This window comes from Procambarus clarkii, chromosome 75 (assembly GCF_040958095.1).
Source record: "Procambarus clarkii isolate CNS0578487 chromosome 75, FALCON_Pclarkii_2.0, whole genome shotgun sequence".
In the NCBI taxonomy this organism is placed as follows: domain Eukaryota; kingdom Metazoa; phylum Arthropoda; class Malacostraca; order Decapoda; family Cambaridae; genus Procambarus; species Procambarus clarkii.
In genome coordinates, this window is record NC_091224.1 from 18,197,981 (window position 1) to 18,218,306 (window position 20,326).

Below are 20,326 nucleotides of genomic sequence, written 5' to 3' on the forward strand. Positions count from 1 at the left end.
TTCTTTTGTGACATTGTGTTGGAATTGAGCTGTATTGTTTACTATACCGTTAATTTCGAAAGAATAAGTATTGATGTCACACCTGTGACAGGTATAACAATGCTGTTCTTGAAAAACAGCGCCATCTGTTGCATGTAAGAGCAACATACACGCTGTACTAAATATGTTAGAATTCCAATTTCATTGTTTCTGATTACATTGATAAATTGAATTTTCATAGATTTTGATTTATTTTCATTTTGATTTAGTTATTTTGTGGGAATTACGTTGAAATTGAGCTGTGTTATCATACCGTTTATTTCGAGAGTATAGTTTATTTTTTATTTTTTTCATATTTTCATTTAATTTTTTAATTGTTTTTCGTATATTTCAGTGATGGGAACATCAGATCTCTTGACGTTCCCAATTTTCTGATGGGAACATCAGACTATTTGGGAAGGCATCGGACGAGGGAGTGGGGAATGGTGGGGATGACGAGGGGACGGAAGTGAGAGATGGTGGGGAGGACGTGGGGACAAGGGATGGTGTAATGGTGGGGAAGGACGAGGGGAGTTTGGGATGGTGGGGGACGAAGGGATGGAGAATGGTGGGGAGTGCAAAGGGACAGAGAAGTAGAGCATAGTGGGAAGGAGGAGGGGGATGGTGGAGTGGGGAATGGTTGGGAGGCCGAGGAGACGGGGGTAATGATGGGGAGGACTGGGAGATAGGGAAGATCGCTGTCTCAGAAACGTTGCTGAAACACAGCAACGCGTGATCGGGTACTGTTATATATATTATAATATATATAAATATATATATATATATATATATATATATATATATATATATATATATATATATTGTGACGGGAAAGTGTAGAAGTGTAGGTGTTCGGCAGTCCTCCCAATGGCTGGTGTCAATGCCTATCACATTTAGGAAAAAAAAATGACTGCTTGGCTGTTGTCTGTGATAAAGTAAGGGAAGACACACAAAACACATAGTATGAACAATGAAACTTTAATTAACATTAAAAATTATGAATAAGACAATTCCTTGGCTAAGTACAGTGCAAACAAACATGTCAAAAAATATAGCATAAAATTAAGAACAAGGGTGACGTTACTCTACAGATAAAATAAAGAATATAGCGCTAGCTGAGAACCTCCACCAATAAACAGAGCGTATATCAGTTGGTTGTTCACAGCTTGAGAGCACAAGGATATTCTGACTTCAATGACTGGTTCAAGCCCAGACATCGACTTGGTAGAGGGCGCTGAGGTGCAGGTGTGCAGTGGCGGGTCACCAATCAGAAGCAGGCAGGCTGGAATGGTAGTTTGCTAGTTGACGACGGTGGCGAGCCGGCATGGAGGGAGTGAGGAGTGGGGGGAGTTTAGGGAACGTTTGCCTCCTGGTCAAAACGTTTTGTGCTACTGGTAGACGTATCTTGAAGGTAGCATCTTAGTGTTGTATATATATAAGTAACTTTACGTAGGGAAGAGCAGGCTCAATCTCTCTTGAAAGAGATTACCGTCACAATATATATTATATATATATATTATATATATATATTATATATATATATATATATATATATATATATATATATATATATAGTCCCAAGGTTTCATATTCTCAAATTAAAAATTTGGCAAGAGAAACCTTAATTACATTTGCATACGCCTTTTATTTTAGGAAAAATATATTTTGACAGTTGCACATTGCAGGCGCTGGCGTGTCGGATGGGCGACGCGAGACGTGATATTTACCTGCGACGTTCCAGAGTCTCGTCCCAGGACTCGGGGACGGGACTCGGGGACGTCCAGGACCGTCCAGTCCCGTCCAGGACCCGAGTCCCGTCCCAGGACTCGGGTCCAGGACGCGTTCTGGTGTCTCTGGTAAATTGTTATTATTGGAACCTTAAACCAGTCGACCAGACGCCAGATCCTGACACCGTCTGGTTATTATTCATTGCTTTACGGATGACAGGTTGTGTGTCTGATGGGTAGTGTATCTGATAGGTGAAACTTCTGATGGGTGAAGATTATGATGGGTGAAGAATATGATGAGTGGTTCATCTGATGGGTGAAGAATATGATGAGTGGTTCATCTGATGGGTGGAGAATATGATGAGTAGTTCATCTGATGGGTGGAGAATATGATGAGTGGTTCATCTGATGGGTGGAGAATATGATGAGTAGTTCATCTGATGGGTGGAGAATATGATGAGTGGTTCATCTGATGGGTGAAGAATATGATGAGTGGTTCATCTGATGGGTGAAGAATATGATGAGTAGTTCATCTGATGGGTGGAGAATATGGTGGGTGGTTCATCTGATACATTAAAATAAAATAAAATAAATACATCATGCACATAATAATATGAACTTATATTTGAGAAAAGATCAGTCTTGAACATGCACGATGTTAGAATTGATGAATGCGTCCCTGGGGTCAGCACCCGCTTTAACGAACCTAGCCTGGAGACAGGTTGAACAAATCAGAACACAATCAAAACCCCCCTTTCCTAATCAGTCCTACCTATAACTATACACACAATACTAGCATACAGTAAAATTACAATATATTAGGCAAAACACAGTGTTTGGGTTGCAAAAGTTCGTTAAAACTGATGGATGAATGAACAAATCCACAAGGGCTGTGACGTGGATTTGAACATACGTCCGAGAGCATCCCAGACGCTGCCTTAATCGACTGAGCTACGACATGGTCAAAAAAAGAGTTGAAACCAGAAGTTGTACCTAACTTACTTAGGATCCTGCAGCCTCTCCGAGACACAAACCAGGGTTTTAGATGGACGAATGTTTGGGGTTGACATGAACTTAGATGGTGGCCAACCTAATGTATACATAAATAATGGCCAAGAAACCCGAAATATTTAACTTAACCTCTCCTGAACCTATGTATACATATAATAATTCAACAACCCCATAACAAGCTCAGTAACTCCTGAGTACCTCTACTTGCTGCTAGGTGGACAGTGGCATTAGGTAAAAGGAAACGTGCCAAACCAATTCTGTCCCGCCCGGGATTCGAACCCGGAATTCTCGATTGTGCGTCGAGTACGATCCCGACTGTACTACTGGCGCCTTCCTGTGAATGTCAACAAATCATGATGACGAAACCACACACACACACACACACACACACACACACACACACACACACACACACACACACAAACATCAGAAAATAAAGAGACGACGACGTTTCGAACCATCCATTATCGATTGAGATAATAATTAAATTATTAGACAAAATTATAATTTAATTAGTCAGGAAATTAATATTTATATTAGTCGGGAAAATAATAATTATAATTGAGAAAATATAGTTATTAGTTACGTATTACTTTAAATTAAGGAATGTGTATTTGGGATTACCACAGCTGACCCGACCAATGTCTGGCCCGACCAATGTCTGGCCCGACCAATGTCTGACCCGACCAATGTCTGACCCGACCAATGTCTGGCCCTACCCTTGTCTGGCCCGACCAATGTCTGGCCCGACCAATGTCTGGCCCGACCCATGTCTGACCCGACCAATGTCTAACCCGACCAATGTCTGGCCCGACCAATGTCTGGCCCGACCAATATCTGGCCCGACCAATGTCTGACCCGACCAATGTCTGACCCGACCCATGTCTGACCCGACCCATGTCTGACCCGACCAATGTCTGGCCCGACCAATGTCTGGCCCGGCCAATGTCTGGCCCGGCCAATGTCTGGCCCGACCAATGTCTGGCCCGACCAATGTCTGGCCCGACCAATGTCTGGCCCGACCAATGTCTGACCCGGTCAATGTCTGACCCGGCCAATGTCTGACCCGACCAATGTCTGACCCGACCCATGTCTGACCCGACCAATGTCTGACTCGACCAATGTCTGGCCCGACCAATGTCTGGCCCGACCAATGTCTGGCCCGACCAATGTCTGGCCCGACCAATGTCTGGCCCGACCAATGTCTGGCCCGACCAATGTCTGGCCCGACCAATGTCTGGCCCGACCAATGTCTGGCCCGACCAATGTCTGACCGACCAATGTCTGGCCCGACCAATGTCAGGCCCGACCAATGTCTGACCCGACCAATGTCTGGCCCGACCAATGTCTGACCCGACCAATGTCTGGCCCGACCAATGTCTGACAATGGCCAGACATTGGTCCACCTGGTCCAGACATGGGTCAGCCATTATACCAATGATGTTACATTATTAAAACAACTCGTTTTCTTCACATGTCACAACGTACAAAATAAAATGCAGAACCTAACCAAACGTAACTAGAACCAGACGAACCCGAACACCTCCCCTAACCTAACCTAACCTCTCCTAAACTAACCTAATCTCTCCTAACCTAACCTCTCTTAACCTAACTTAACCTCTCTTAACCTAACCTAACCTCTCTTAACCTAACCTCTCTTAACCTAACTCAACCTAACCTAACCTCTCTTAACCTAACCTAACCTCCCCTAACTTAACCTAACCTCTTCTAACCTAACCTAACCTCTCCAAACCTAACCTCTCCTAATCTAACCTAACCTCTCCTAACCTAGCTTAACCTCTCCTAACCTAACCTAACCTCTCCTAACCTAACCTCTCCTAACCTAACCTCTTCTAACCTAACCTAACCTCCCCTAAACTAACCTAACCTAACCTAACCTCTCCTAACCTAACCTAACCTCCCCTAAACTAACCTAACCTAACCTTCCCTAACCTAACCTCCCCTAACCTAAACTGCAGCTGCTCATGAAAATGTGTATAATTGTGAGCCGTTTCTCTCAAAAAAATACTTTGTAATGAGTGAGTTTGGGACTGTAACTACCTAAATGAGACGTATGAGTTGAGAGAACAGGTTGAATAATGATGAGGTGCCGTGAGGATGTGCCCCACAATTCTTCAACCGAGCAATGAATAAGTTCTTCACTGCGTTCTCTCCCTCGACCTCCATACACCTCTCAGATTTATTCATTAAAAATCGCTCTAACATTTCCCCTGATGAAATGAACATTATTAACCGGGTTTAAAACAGTGTGTCGAGGCTGTAGAAAAATAAAAAACAGAGAGAGTGGGAGAAACAGTAGAGAATGAACGCCTGAAGCGTTCAATGGTGTCGAGTGTCGGCGTTCACTTCTATTCGCTGGCGGCTGTCGACCTTTTGCCGGGGAGTCCATTACAGCTGCTTCTATTCACTCCATTGGTGGGCCGCGTCGTGGTAATGAGCCCATTGTTCTAACAATCAAGACGGCGCCCGTAGAGCCGGGGCGTTGGTGTCTGACCCTCTGCTTCAAGTACCGTTGGCTGCTGGAGTAGTAACGTTGGTAATGTTGGTAGCGCGTGGTGATAACATTGGCTGGTGCTGTGGCAACACTGACGGGTGCTGTGGCAACGGTATCGTTAGTGGCCAACTCTGACTGTGGCAACACTGACGGCTGGTGTGGCAACGGTATCGTTAGTGGCCAACTCTGACTGTGGCAACACTGACGGCTGGTGTGGTAACGGTATCGTTAGTGGCCAACTCTGACTGTGGCAACACTGACGGCTGGTGTGGTAACGGTATCGTTAGTGGCCAACTCTGACTGTGGCTACACTGACGGCTGGTGTGGCAACGGTATCGTTAGTGGCCAACTCCGACTGTGGCAACACTGACGGGTGCTGTGGCAACGGTATCGTTAGTGGCCAACTCTGACTGTGGCAACACTGACGGCTGGTGTGGTAACGGTATCGTTAGTGGCCAACTCTGACTGTGGCAACACTGACGGAGGATTCCCCTGAATCCTCTTCGTGGACCTCTTACCCCCCCCCCCCCCCATCCCTCTCTCTTTCTCTAACCAAATCATACTCTTGTTTGATGGGTCTTTTTGTAAGGCGATATATTGTGTTTTTCCTAAATAATATATAGTGAAATTTCCGGGAGCAGCCCGCCGTATTGCTCAAATATTTCGTGGGTAGTGACTATAATTCTGAGTTAGTATTGATTATAGTAAAATAAGGGGAAATATAATTATCCATCATTTGAACACCTGTTATAAATGAATAATCTCGTAAAGTCATTTTAGTTAACGTTAAATCAGTTACCTTATTTTTTTGGATCCTTTTCTTGATTGAGGAAAGCTAAAGTAGAGAGCACTCAGAATAATACTTACTATAAGGACTCAGATTCGCTTAAGACTTTATGATTGACATTGTTGAAGTTTCGTATCTGTTAACATCAATTATACTAACTGTTGACAAGATGCAAGTTCCATTCCGTGTCTGGTCAACTAATGAATAGATGATGACAGTGCCACCTCCGTCTACCTCTTTCTCATTCTCTAACTTATTCTACTACTTATTCTCCTCTTCTTCTTCTTATTCAACCACTCTGTTCCTTTCACCAAGTCTACTCTTCATCCCATCTTTTATGTCTCCTCTGCACTTTCTCTTTTCAAAACTCCTCTTGCGGGGTCTCACGTCAGGTATATGTGAACTGATTGGGAATTTTAAACCCAAAAGGGATCTCTGGTTGTCGCACCAGGCTGCTACTTGTGTACAGGTGGACAAAGTCCCCAACCACTCCCTGACAGAACAACAGCCGACCTCGGCAGCCACACTCCCGCTACCATCATCGGTCGACCAGCAATGGACACAGGAGTGCTTGCAATTTACCCAGAAGATCACCCTGTACGCATCTTGATCTTGGAGAGGGGTTCAGCGTCGCCTACTTAGGAGTGCGGCTCCAAAACTGGCCTCGTTGTCTTGTGTACACACCCTACTCTAGCCGCAGTGACTCTCCACTCTCTTCTTGTTTGGAATGATCTCCTAAATCTCCTTTTTAGTTCATTAGTGTCTACTGTCACCCTATCCGCAGCCATGATTCTCTCTCTCTCTCTCTCTCTCTCTCTCTCTCACTTTCTCTGACGCCTCACCAGGACAAGAGCAAAAGCCACCTAACATATAAAACATTTAATACATAAAACATAATAAAAGACATGTAATCTACAATATTTCCATACAACACTCCAAGCTGCCACAACCCGGTAGAACTCCAGTATCATATCCTGGCTTCATCAACTATCCATATCAAGTGGCTGCACAACTCTTGGCTCACAACCTACTTCCCCCTCACTGATGGGTGCAGAAATACCTGACACAACAATAATGTATCTTCAACCATAAAGGTATATGAAACTCTGCTTGGGGCTGAAATACCTGGAACATTTACATAGGTATCCCCAACAAAAGAAGAATTCAATTTCTCACCTTAAACTGCGTCTTACATGCCTTTAGAGATTCAAACACTCCCCGTATACAATAATGTGTCGGCAAAGATCCTCTGTTCTGCTCCTAGAGGCTCATTATCAATGCATATCTCTAAGTTCTCCAGAAATCAGGAAAGGCACTTTTGCAATTCTCCCAATTTGTTACACAACGAAGTCCTACTCCAACCTCAGTGACGCCTCTTCAATGGTTCCACCAAGAAACGTGTAGCTCCCCTACACTGCTTGAAGTTCAACTTCTCAATATGTAGTTCTGCTCTACCTCAGAGCTCAGCATACACTTCTTCTCCAGCCTCGAAGTTCCTCCATTAACTTCTTCTCGAGCCTTGAAGTTCCTCCATTAACTTCTTTCCAGACAAACCTGCAATTCCTTTACCATGCCAATAAAAACGTTTTCCTAAGAAAACATAAGTAATAAACTTATATCCTAACATTAAATCTCGCTCTCCAGCGCCGCACCGCGCCGTCCAACTGTGGTGAGTATTCCCCATCTTGGGCGAGTCCAAGCTGTAAACGTGTCTTGACACTAGTCTGGGAAGTCCCGGCTGCGTCGCTGGGGGCCACCGCTCCTCAGTTGCCCCTTGACCTCCATCAAGAGCAGACGTGTCACTGTTCCCTCCAGCATGTTCTCTTAACTCTAATTCCTTATTTTTGCTCAAAAGCTCAATAAAACACTCGCTTTCCCGGTCGCCTCTAATATATCCAAATCACAGAAAAATGGTGTACGATGTCCCTAACAGCTTCCTCACACACTTATAAACATGTAGCCTTCACTTCACTGCTAACACAAGGCACTATATTCTTCCTTCTTCCAGGAGATCAACGAAGTACGACCATCCCTGCCAATGCTTATATTCATTTGAGGTGAGGTGATACTGGATTTGGTTTGGGGTCTTAAAGTAGGTAGAATGTAATTATGTATTAATTGGCTGTTGATTGCTGGTTTTGACTTTTTCATATGTAGTGCCTCGCAGATGTCGAGTCTCCTCTTGGCGTTGTACCTGTCGATAATTTCTGTGTTGCTTGTTAAGATTTCTCTGGAGATGGTTTGTTTGTGTGAAGAGATTATATGGTCCTTGATGGAGCCCTGTTGTTTATGCACTGTTAATCGCCTAGAAAGAGACGTTGTTGTCTTGCCTATATATCGTTGAGGCTGAAAGTCCCAAGTAGGAATGAGAAGGCATAGACGACGTTGGTTTCTTTCAAGGTGTTCTGTTTGGTGTCTGGAGAGTTCTTCACGAGTAGGTTGGCCGTTTTCTTGTTTTTGTAGCAAATTGCTAATTGTATCTTCTGATTTGTGTCTCTGAGGGTAACGTTCCTATTAATAATATCTTTCAAGACACTTTCCTACATTTTGTTAGTCGTCATTAGTAGTCTTGTAAAACAGTCTAAAAGGAGGTACAAGTGTTGTGTTAGTTAAGTCTTCAAAGGTTGCATGGCGTTTCACCTTTCATTTGATGACGTCTTCAACATAACTGTTAGAGAAGCCATTGTTGATTGGGACATGCCATACTCCACAGAGTTCTTGTTAACCAGACCACGCACTAGATGGTGAAGGGACGACGACGTTTCGGTCCATCCTGGACCATTCTCAAGTCGATTGTGAGACTTGAGAATTCTAACAATCGACTTGAGAATGGTCCAGGACGGACCGAAACGATGTTGTTCCTTTACTTTCTAGTGTGTAGTCTGGTTAACACACTTCAGCCACGTTATTGTGACTCATCGCCTGCATACAGGGTTCTTTGTCGACCAGCTTCCAACAAGAGCTGTGAGCGACAGCTCGGTCGACGTAAGCATTGACAACACTCCTCTTGTACCTCTCTGGGCAGTCACTGTTGGCATTAAGGCACATTTCTATGTTCGTTCCCTTAGTGTAGACTGCAGTTTGAAAGCCACCATTCCTTTCCGTGACTGTTACATCTAGAAAGTGCAACCTGCCATGACTCTCCATCTCGTAAGTGAAACTTAACACCAAATTTTGCTCGAATGCCTCCTTCAGCTGCTGAAGACGTCTGACATCAGATACCTGCATAAAAATGTCATCAATGTACCTGCAGTATATGATGGGTTTCAAGTCCATATCAACTAGGCCCCTCTGCTCTATGGTACCCATGTAGAAGTTCGCAAACAGGACACCTAAGGGAGAACCCATGGAGACCCATCTACATGCTTATACATGTGCCCCTCGGAACTCAAGAAGGGTGCCTCTTTAGTGCAGGCTTCGAGTAACTTCCTCAGTATGCTCTCTGGTATGTCAAGGGTGGTACAAGCCAGATAACGATACACTCTGTTCCATTATCATCTTGATTGTTCCGTCCACAGGTACTTTGGTACTTTGGTACTTTGGTAAACAGTGTATCATTTACGCTGTTTACCACCACTATAGTATAATTTCTATGGTGGTGTCGACCGGGACGTTGGTAAATTGGGATCCGAATCCCTATTTACCAACATCTCGGTCGACACGATCATAGAAATGGTACTATACAGAGTATACAGAGACGAGAGCACCCCTAAATTAGACATACCCGAGCCAAACTTGAAGAGCCTTCTCGAGGCATGTACAAGAGAAGCCCCTTTCATCAGTCCGCAAGGGACAGATGAAAGGGGCTTGTGAATTATTTACGCAAATTGTATTTTCATATATTACTATATTTTACTGAGTTCATCTTTGAGTGTTACTAGGTGTCACTACCCATCCGAAGGTGAACGATGACTAGGTCTAAGAATAATGTAGACACACCAAAGTACCACTCAAGTCTTGTGTAATTAATCTTTAATCTGTATGCAAACCTCTAATGGAGGTAGGAGTTATATAGCCCAGTGTAGACTTGGCTATATATAACTATACTGGCTCCACGTATATATGAGCAAGTGCTATAGCTGTCAATAATAACTATAACATCCACAAAAAGTGGGATTTATGTCTCCCATTGTAGGAATTAAACACTAGGCCATTACCAACCATATTTATCACCACTATATGAACTAGTACCCCAGTTATTTTCCTTACCAAATCATGTAGCCAACCAAACCAAAATCCACCAGATTCTGGTGCACCAGCCAAATCTGGCTGTGCACCACACGAAATGTCGATTGATTGATTGATAAAGATTAAGCCACCCAAGAGGTGGCACGGGCATGAATAGCCCGTAAGTGGTACAATTTTTTTTTTCTCAGTATTCTGAGGTTGCATTTAACCATCAAGCTGTTATCGCGGGGGAGGATACTGCTTCACAGTCTTTATGAGGGTGTCCAGCTGCTGGACACCTTTGTTGACCAGGAGAGTGGCTGTGTTGATGGCTTCAGGGTGGCCGCTGCATGATTCAGGAACTCTTAAAGCTCTTCTAAGGTCATTGGTTGCTTCACATTCCAGAAGATAGTGAAGTAATGGCTTTTCTGTGACAGTTTGGCAGAAGATGCACTCTCTCTGTCGGGGTTCACCAATCTCCCAGTTGCATCTGTAACCTAGACGTAGTCTACATAACCTAACTGCTATTTCCCTGTGGATTCCTTTTGGGATATTTAACCTTTCTAATTTGGTTGCCTGAAGATACCATGTTGCAGATGGCGAACCTTCAGCTATTCTCTGGTGCAGGTAGGCTTTGTTGAGATGTGAGAGTTTTTTGGTGATGATGTTTTTTATGTTCTCTAGGCTGGGTTGAATTGTTTTATGTATCACTGGATGACGAGTTGCCAATTTAGCAATTTCATCAGCAAATGACGAAATGTCCAGCAACAGTATATTATATCTTAGTTCATACGTGAGTCACAAAGGTCATGTGACTTGACAACTGAATAAGTGTCATCAGTTAATTCAGTCAGGTGTCACAGCCAAAGTACTAGAAAACCAAATAGAGGTTGCCGAGCAAAAGCTGCAGAGAACAAATGAGGCTTCAGATGATTATCTAAGTGTCCTCATTCAACAAAATGCTGAGCCAGACAAGCTAGACACCTTCCATGCCAAAACGGAACAGTTTGAGGAGGGTGTCCAAGATCATCTGGACAAATTAACACAATTCCTAGAACGATTGAATAGCAAATCAGTTTTTCCAAATGCTCTGACAATGAGTGATATTAATCAACCCGTTCTCGCAAATTCGTAAAGTCAATATTGACTTTTAACTACGTGCATAGGTGATATACTAAACATAATAGATACCCTTAAAAAGATTCATAGAAAACACCGACCTTACCTAACCTTGTTAGTATCTTAAGATAAGCATCTTATTGCTTCGTAATTACAATTATTACTTAACCTATACCTATTATAGGTTAGGTAATAATTGTAATTACGAAGCTATAAGATGCTTATCTTAAGATACTAACAAGGTTAGGTAAGGTCGGTGTTTTCTATGAATCTTTTTAAGGGTATCTATTATGTTAAGTATGTCACCTATGCACATATTTAATAAGTCAATATTGACTTATTAAATTTGCGAGAACGGGTTGTATTAATATATATAAAGCACTCAATTACGTTTGTCTTCCTACCATTGATCTACCTCACTTCCATGGTAGGGATGATGAGAATTTCGAATGTTATTGGAACACATTCAATTCCTTAGTGAACTTTAAAAATTCAATCAGTAAACCTAATAAATTCCTTTATTTGCGAAGTCTCCTTAAGGGAGAAGCAAAGGCAATTATTGAGCCTCTAATTCCAAGCAATACCGACTACGATACTGCCATACAGTTGTTAGAAGGCAACTACAGCAATAAAGAAATTGCTTTAGCTAATCTTTATTATAAGTTAAGAGTAATACCTACACCAGATACGACACCTGAAGCTCTACAAGAATTTAGACTCCAGGTAGAATCTCTGGTTAAAGCTCTTGGTGCCAAAGCAGATGTACTCAGAGCTGAGTGGGTATTGAAATTGGAGATTCAGAGAAAATTTCCTAAAGAGATTCTAGCATCCATCTGTTCTCATTGAAGAACAGACATCCTATCCCTAGATGAGATTTTCGAGGGATTAAGGATAGCTGTTGATCTACTGAGAGCTCATGAGAAAATAATATCTGACACTGACAAATCAACCACTGATAAATCAGTAAAACCCAAAGGTACCACCAGACAGCCTAATAAGTTTAAAACCACTACTTCCACTCAAAAATGGAGGAATAATAGCGTGGGTTCCAATACAGTCAATCCCTCTAAACCTGTAGTCAATACGTCACTCAAAGCTGTGACTTCCGAAACTACTACAGGAGAGAGATGCTGTCTATTCTGTCAAGAAAATCATTCCATTTATCAGTGTCAAACCTTTCCTGATCATGGTACCAGAGTAAAGTGCCTCGAGGAACTACAAAAGTGCACCAGGTGCTTGAGGCAATATGATCCTAATACCTGCATTACACCATTACGCATATATAACATGTACCATAAGGATCAGCACCACTCTGCCTTATGTGAAGTTACTAGGCCAAAATTGCCTAAACTCCAGGTGAAACAGGATACTTCCACCACTGTGCAGTACTGCACAGTACGGCAAGAGGTTAATGTACATAAGTCTCATAATAATGTAGCATTAATGACTGTGCAACTACAATTAAACAACAAGAGATCCAAGAATCACTACACGGGGTCTATTGGACCAGGGATCACATATAACGTTCATCACTCAATAAGTGGCTAACCAACTGAAACTTAAACCCCTTGCGTAAAGTGAAGCTGAACATCTCAGGATTCCTGACAGATACAAGACCCCAAGAATGCACAGTAGTGCAACCACTAGTATGCCTGGGCAGTTATGTCTGACCTTTCCAGGCCATAGTAGTTGATCATATCCCACTTGACCTAAATGTTAAGAGTCTAGGGAACACAGCCAAATTCCTTCGGGAAAATGGCGTCAAACTGGCTGACCGCAAGATAACGTCTGACCGCGTCACCAATGTAGATCTACTAGTAGGGGCAGACTATTATTACCAGTTTATTACTGGACAGACTAGCCAACAGGGAATGAACCTGTTAAGGTCAGCAGGAGGCTATTTACTCACAGGTACAGTCTTAAACCTGAAGAAGCCTATGCCTGCTGACAACTACCATTAATAAGAAATTAAACTGTGAGCTGAAATAAATGACACCCTACGTCTCCACGAGGACCATACGAGACACTATTACGTCTCCACGAGGACTATACGAGACACTATTACGTCTCCACAAGGACCATACGAGACACTATTACGTCTCCACGAGGACCATACGAGACACTATTACGTCTCCCCGAGGACTATACGAGACACTATTACGTCTCCACGAGGACTATACGAGACACTATTACGTCTCCACGAGGACCATACGAGACACTATTACGTCTCCACGAGGACCATACGAGACACTATTACGTCTCCACGAGGACTATACGAGACACTATTACGTCTCCACGAGGACTATACAAAAGACACTATTACGTCTCCCCGAGGACTATACGAGACACTATTACGTCTCCACGAGGACCATACGAGACACTATTACGTCTCCGCGAGGACCATACGAGACACTATTACGTCTCCACGAGGACTATACAAAAGACACTATTACGTCTCCACGAGGACTATACGAGACACTATTACGTCTCCACGAGGACTATACGAGACATATTACGTCTCCCCGAGGACCATACGAGACACTATTACGTCTCCACGAGGCGCATTACGTCTCTTTGAGACAAAGATTGAGTCTGGTACAATTAATATTAGCCGAGATAGTTTCTATGGGTCCCAGTGGATCATCAGTGACCAGCAGCCTAATCCAGTGCAAGTCACAGCAACAAATGTCACTGACCCCACTGCAGTCCTAGAACTATTCTCGGCGATAATAACTGACCATATTCAGTTCTTTATGTATTTACAGTTCCTTCGGGTAAGTCTTCACAAGAGAAGACCACATTTACAGTACCTTCGGGTAAGTCTTGATAGGAAGACCACAGTCATACAAAGTCTCTCTCGACTAGGATTTAGTAATCCACTTAATGAAAACATACACCTGCAGGGCTGCAGCAGTTTTGTTTGGAGCTACTTCTCCTCTCTCGTGTCTGCCCATAAGCAACCTAAGAGACGTTTTTGAAGAAGTACCTTTGCACAAGCAAAATTGAAATCTGCACTAGCCTGTAAGTGTACCATTTGCCAAAGGACTACCAGTAGTGAAACCAATCGTTTCTCACCACATAATAAACTCATAATAATCCTTTAAGTTACTCTGTGCACAGTTATACCTCCAGAAAATTATTGCACTGTAACATGTCATGCAAAGTGTCCTGAAGCTGGTTTTTATTATTATTGTCTTATTATCTGAGCATCCGTGCATTAGACTGATTCGACAGCTTCATCTTATTACGAACACTGCATTCGGCAAGGCTAAGTACCCTGAAATATATTGTTATGGCCATGACGTATATTTAATGTAGGGTGCCTTGTCAGTATGCAGCAGGAACATCAAAATAACACCCGTGAGTGTATTTCCCCATGTCCATTCAGCTCTAATTTCATGAGTATGTATGAAGTTATACATTCTGAGGTAGAAATTACATAATATTACTATTGCAGCATGGAGCTATCTACAAAGGAATCGTACTCCGTCCTGAGGAGTCACGCGTCACTTGAGATAACAGACATTGAAAGGATTAGACTGGTTACAAAGCTGTCAAACATTCTCCGTTCACTTTTGGGAGCTGAGCTTCTAAATATTTAAATTTAGTAGTTAGTGTACTAACCCATGCTTCAATTTATTTCTGATTTATTTATGAGAATATATCATATCTTTGTTATATGTAGATTAACATTAACATTATAGAATTTACCCCCCCCCCCAAAAAAAAAGATGTGTAGGGGAATCACTCCACTGTATATAGAAGTTTTTAGAGTCCACTTCTCTAAGTTCATTTGAGTTAATTATTAAAATAAATATTATATAACCTTAAATAGTGGAGATAAAATCCCCCACACATAGTGTATAAAACTGGGATCATGTACACCTGCCAGCTGATGTAAGTAGGCAGGTAGAGTTTCCTTCACAAGGACGTTGGATGCCGAGGAGGAGGAGGACAGGAACGCTGGTAAAGCGATTAGCATTGCTGTTTCAACTCCGAGGCCCCCAAGTCTTATGGGAAGAGAGGCTTGTTTCCACTGTAGGTCATCGAGAGAGAGGTTGAGGGCTTTTTCTAGCACTGATTTAAGTAACAGGTCATACTCTCCTAGTTTTTGGATACTGCAGGACGGTGAGCACCTCAAAATGTTGGTTAACCTGGGGAAAGACAGGCCTTTGGTGATGAGGTAAAGTGCATCAATATCCTCAATCCTCCCATCCATCCATCCTCTTTAGGTCGGCGATTTTCTTATCAAGGACCTCATCGAAGGCTTTCAACCCCAGCGGGGCTCCTAGGAGTGTCCTGTCTTCAGGTTTAGTTATATGGATATTTGGTAGAACACCCTCTAGTCTCCTTATGTTGCCCTGTGTGGAACAAATAATTTTACACTTAGAAGAGTTCAGGGTGAGGCCTAAAATTGTCGACATCAGTGCCTCGCTGATGTCGAGTCTCCTGCTATCGCTGTATTTATCGATGATTTCTGTGTTGCTTGTTAAGATTTCTTTGGTGATGGTCTGGTTGTAAGGAGAGCTTATATGTTCCTTGATGGAGCCCTGTTGTTTGTGCATAGTTAATCGCCTAGAATGAGACGTTGGCATGCCTATGTACTGAGTTCTTTGGAGGCTTACAGTCCCAAAGCGGACATTTGAAGGCATAGCCGACGTTGGTTTCCTTCAGGGCGTTCTGTTTGGTGTTTGGGGATTTTTTTATGAGCAGATTGGCGATTTTTTGTTAATAAAATACAGCGTTAATAACAAATAATTGTGTTAATAAAAAACTATCGATAAATAGTGATAGCAGGAGACTCGACATCAGCGAGGCACTTCACATTAAAAAGTCAACACCAGTAATCAACAGTCAATTAATGCACAACTATATTCTACCCACTTCAAGACCCCGACCCAACATGGAAGCAGCAAGAGAAAGTATGGGCCAATAGGCCTTCTGCAGTTACTTCCATTCTTATGTTCTCATACCCATTGTTTTGTGTTTTGTCATAGCTATGTCACCTCATCCAAAACTTTTGTGCCATATCACCTCACCCAAAACGAGTGTAAGTATGAATGTGTGTTAACATTAAACCGGTTACTTTATTGGCACGAAAGACCCAGAGTGTAAATAAAGTTAAAGAAAGAATTTAAGCGCGTGGTCTTCCGCGTGTTGACAGTGTATTTGCTGGCTAAGGTATTCAACACTGTTGTTGAATGCGCTGCTACTCAGTGGCTTCAGAATATGATCAATTATCATTATACATTAGTGGCGCCTTCAGCGGTATGCATGAGTTGTGTTCACTTGGTGTTCAGTGCGTGCCAGACAATTCTGACGGCGAGTCACAGAAAGTCTGCAGTTCATTTGGTGTTCAATACGTGCATGGCACCAAGAGTGTCATAGTGAGATTCTTGTTTTTTGCTCACTCCGTGTTCATGTATGTTTGACGTGTGGGATTATGTGACCAAGTTTGTTTATTTATTCTCCTTCGTAAGTGGACTGTATACTCGAGTATTCATGAATTTCACACAATTCTGTAGTGTGGGTGGATGGGGGGGGGGGGTTTACAGTATTAGTCAGCCAGTCTTCCAAACAGAGACACAGAAGTGATTGCATCCACCCGCCAAACCCCCCTGTTTATGAATGAAAAACGGTTTACACACGACTCAAAACTGATTTCGTTCGAACACTTCCGGAACAAGTGCTTCAATGACGAATTTTGTTCGAACCAGAACGCTGCAAATGCTTCACGCACGTGCTACAAATACAGATAATTGCCAACAGAACCTAAGCACCTAACCTAACCTATGCCTATATATGCACAATATGCTAATATATTATAATATTAATTTATATTTGAGAAAATTTCCATTTTGAGTGAACAGCATATTAAAATTTATGAATGCGTCTGTGGGGTCGACCGCTGGATGTAATGGACTCGAGTCGATGACGGGTTATATTAATATTAATTGGGATAGAGCAAGATCAATGCTTTTTTATTAAATTTAAATTAAATATTAATATTTTTTTAATAAATATAAACTAAATACTAATAATTTTGTATTATATATAAATTAACTTTTAATAATTATGTATTAAATATAATTTAAATGTTAATATTTTTGTATTAAATATAAATTAAATATTAATAATTCTGTATTAAATATAAATTAAATATTAATGATTTTGTATTAATTATAAATAAAATATTAATAATTTTGTACTAAATATAATTGAAAATATTATTACAAAATTTTTATTCAATATAAAGTAAATATTTTTTTTGTATTATATATAAATATAATATTAATATTAGTGTTTATTTAACTTATTAATTTCCTGCTCTATCTGTTCAGTTATTATTCAAAAACTGTTAACAGCTTATCTGTTTGGGTAGACCCATATCCCAGCACCTCGAGTGGCGTTACTAGTAAACCAGAGTCCAACCCGTGTTGAAATTGGCCGCCTTCTGCTCGTAGCTGCTGGAAGCTGTGCCTGCTGGCGATTTGCTCGTTAGTAGGCAACTACAGAAATGAATATGACTAATTCACATATAATCAATAACAGAATCTAATTCCTCGCGGCTAATTTGTGGTTGTTGGTTGTTTTAGAGAGCATAACCGCGCTTCGCGTGCCTACCCATCTAGGATAATGGGTGTTAGACACAAGGTTGTACTCATAATATTGTGAGGCGGAAACACCTGTAATTCTTGGGAGCAGACGTGGCAAACTTCTGGGTCGGCTGGTGTGTTTATCGGACAACCTCAGCAGCTGCTAGACGACCACACCGCGTCGTAAGTAGCGACGACCACACCGCGTCGTATGTAGCGACGACCACACCACGTCGTAAGTAGCGACGACCACACCACGTCCTAAGTAGCGACGATCACACCACGTCGTAAGTAGCGACGACCACACCACACGTCGTAAGTAAAGACGACCACACCGCGTCGTAAGTAGCGACGACCACACCACGTCGTAAGTAGCGACGACCACACCACACGTCGTAAGTAGCGACGACCACACCACGTCGTAAGTAGCGACGACCACACCACGTCCTAAGTAGCGACGATCACACCACGTCGTAAGTAGCGACGACCACACCACACGTCGTAAGTAAAGACGACCACACCGCGTCGTAAGTAGCGACGACCCCACCACGTCGTAAGTAGCGACGACCACATCACGTCGTAAGTAGCGACGACCACATCACGTCGTAAGTAGCGACGATCACACCACGTCGTAAGTAGAGATCCACAACAATGACTTCCTCCTCCTCCTCCCTCTCCCTAGCTCATTCGCGCGAGTCAATGTTTATTTACTCGAGAGAGAGAGGCCTTTAATTCACATCCACACAGGAGCGAGTTCAATAGAGTATTTAAATAAGTGTGTAAACCACTGGAAGCTACACGCGCTCTAGTTATTTATGAGGGCGAAGTTTATGGAGTTATTTGCTCAACTCTTGTGCTGACGTGGAATGGACGGACGCCACAAACGTTGTACCACTCCTTATACTCTCATAATAAATAGTATTGTAATAACAGAGGAATACCTTCATTCAGCTTTTAAGGTGATTAGTCGTAATTTGTCCCTTAAACTTAACAGCAGATAACTCCTCATAGCTGTAGGTTAATATATAAATTTATAATACAATAATTTATGTGAGTAGGAATAATTTCCACACACGTGGGGAGTATCACTGAATGAGACAAATGTTCACTTGGTGGTCATACATTCATGAGAGCGTGAGTGCGATGATGGAAGCATTTGTTAGGAGCATTGGTAAGGAATCATTGATAACGAGCATTCACTTCATGCTCCAATACTCTCGAGGGTCTGAGTGTCGCTGCATAGAATATTTCTCACTGTCGTTGCTCACTGAATATTTCAGAAATATAGCGTCTGCCTCCACCACATCACTTCCTAATGCATTCCATTTGTCAACCACTCTGACACTAAAAAAGTTCTTTCTAATATCGCTGTGGCTCATTTGGGCACTCAGTTTCCACCTGTGTCCCTTAGTGCGTGTGCCCCTTGTGTTAAATAGCCTGACTTTATGTACCCCCTATTAATTCATTTGAGAATCTTGTATGTGATGATCATGTCCCTCCCTAACTCTACTGTCTTCCAGCATCGTGAGGTTTAATTCCCGTAGTCTCTCATCGTAGCTCATACCCCCTCACTTCGGGTACTAGTTTGGTGGCAAACCTTTGAACCTTTTCCAGTTTAGTCTTATGCTTGAATAGATATGGACTCAATGCTAGAGCTGCATACTCCAGGATTGGTCTGACGTATGTGCTATACAAAGTTCTGAATGATTCATTACATAAGTTTCTAGGGCCGTTCTTATGTTGGCCATTCTGGCGTATGCCGCTGATGTTATTCTTTTGAGGTGGGCTTCAGGGAACATGTGTGTACTCACCTATTTGTGTCTGCAGGATCGAACATTGACTCTTGGATCCCACCATTCGAGCATCGGATGTTTACAGCAATGACTATGGTCCTATTTCCCTATCATACCTACTTTTAAATTTATGAATAGTATTTGCTTCCACAACCTGTTCCTTAAGTGCATTCCATTTTTCCACTACTCTAACGCTAAAAGAAAACTTTCTAACATCTTTGTGACTCATCTGAGTTTCCAGCTTCCTCCCATGTCCCCTCGTTCTGTTACTATTCCTAGTGAACATTTCGTCTCTGTCCACTCTGTCAATCCCCCTGAGTATTTTATACTTTCCTATCACATCCCCCTTCTCCCTTCTTTTTTCTAGTGTCGTAAGGCACAGTTCCTTCAGGCGCTCCTCATACCCCATCCCTCGTAACTGTGGGACGAGTCTCGTTGCAAACCTCTGAACCTTTTCCAGTTACCTTATATGCTTCTTCAGATGGGGACTCCATGATGAGGCGGCATACTCTAAGACTGGCCTCACGTAGGCAGTGTAAAGCGCCCTAAATGGCTCCTTACTTAGGTTTCTGAATGATGTTCTAACTTTTGCC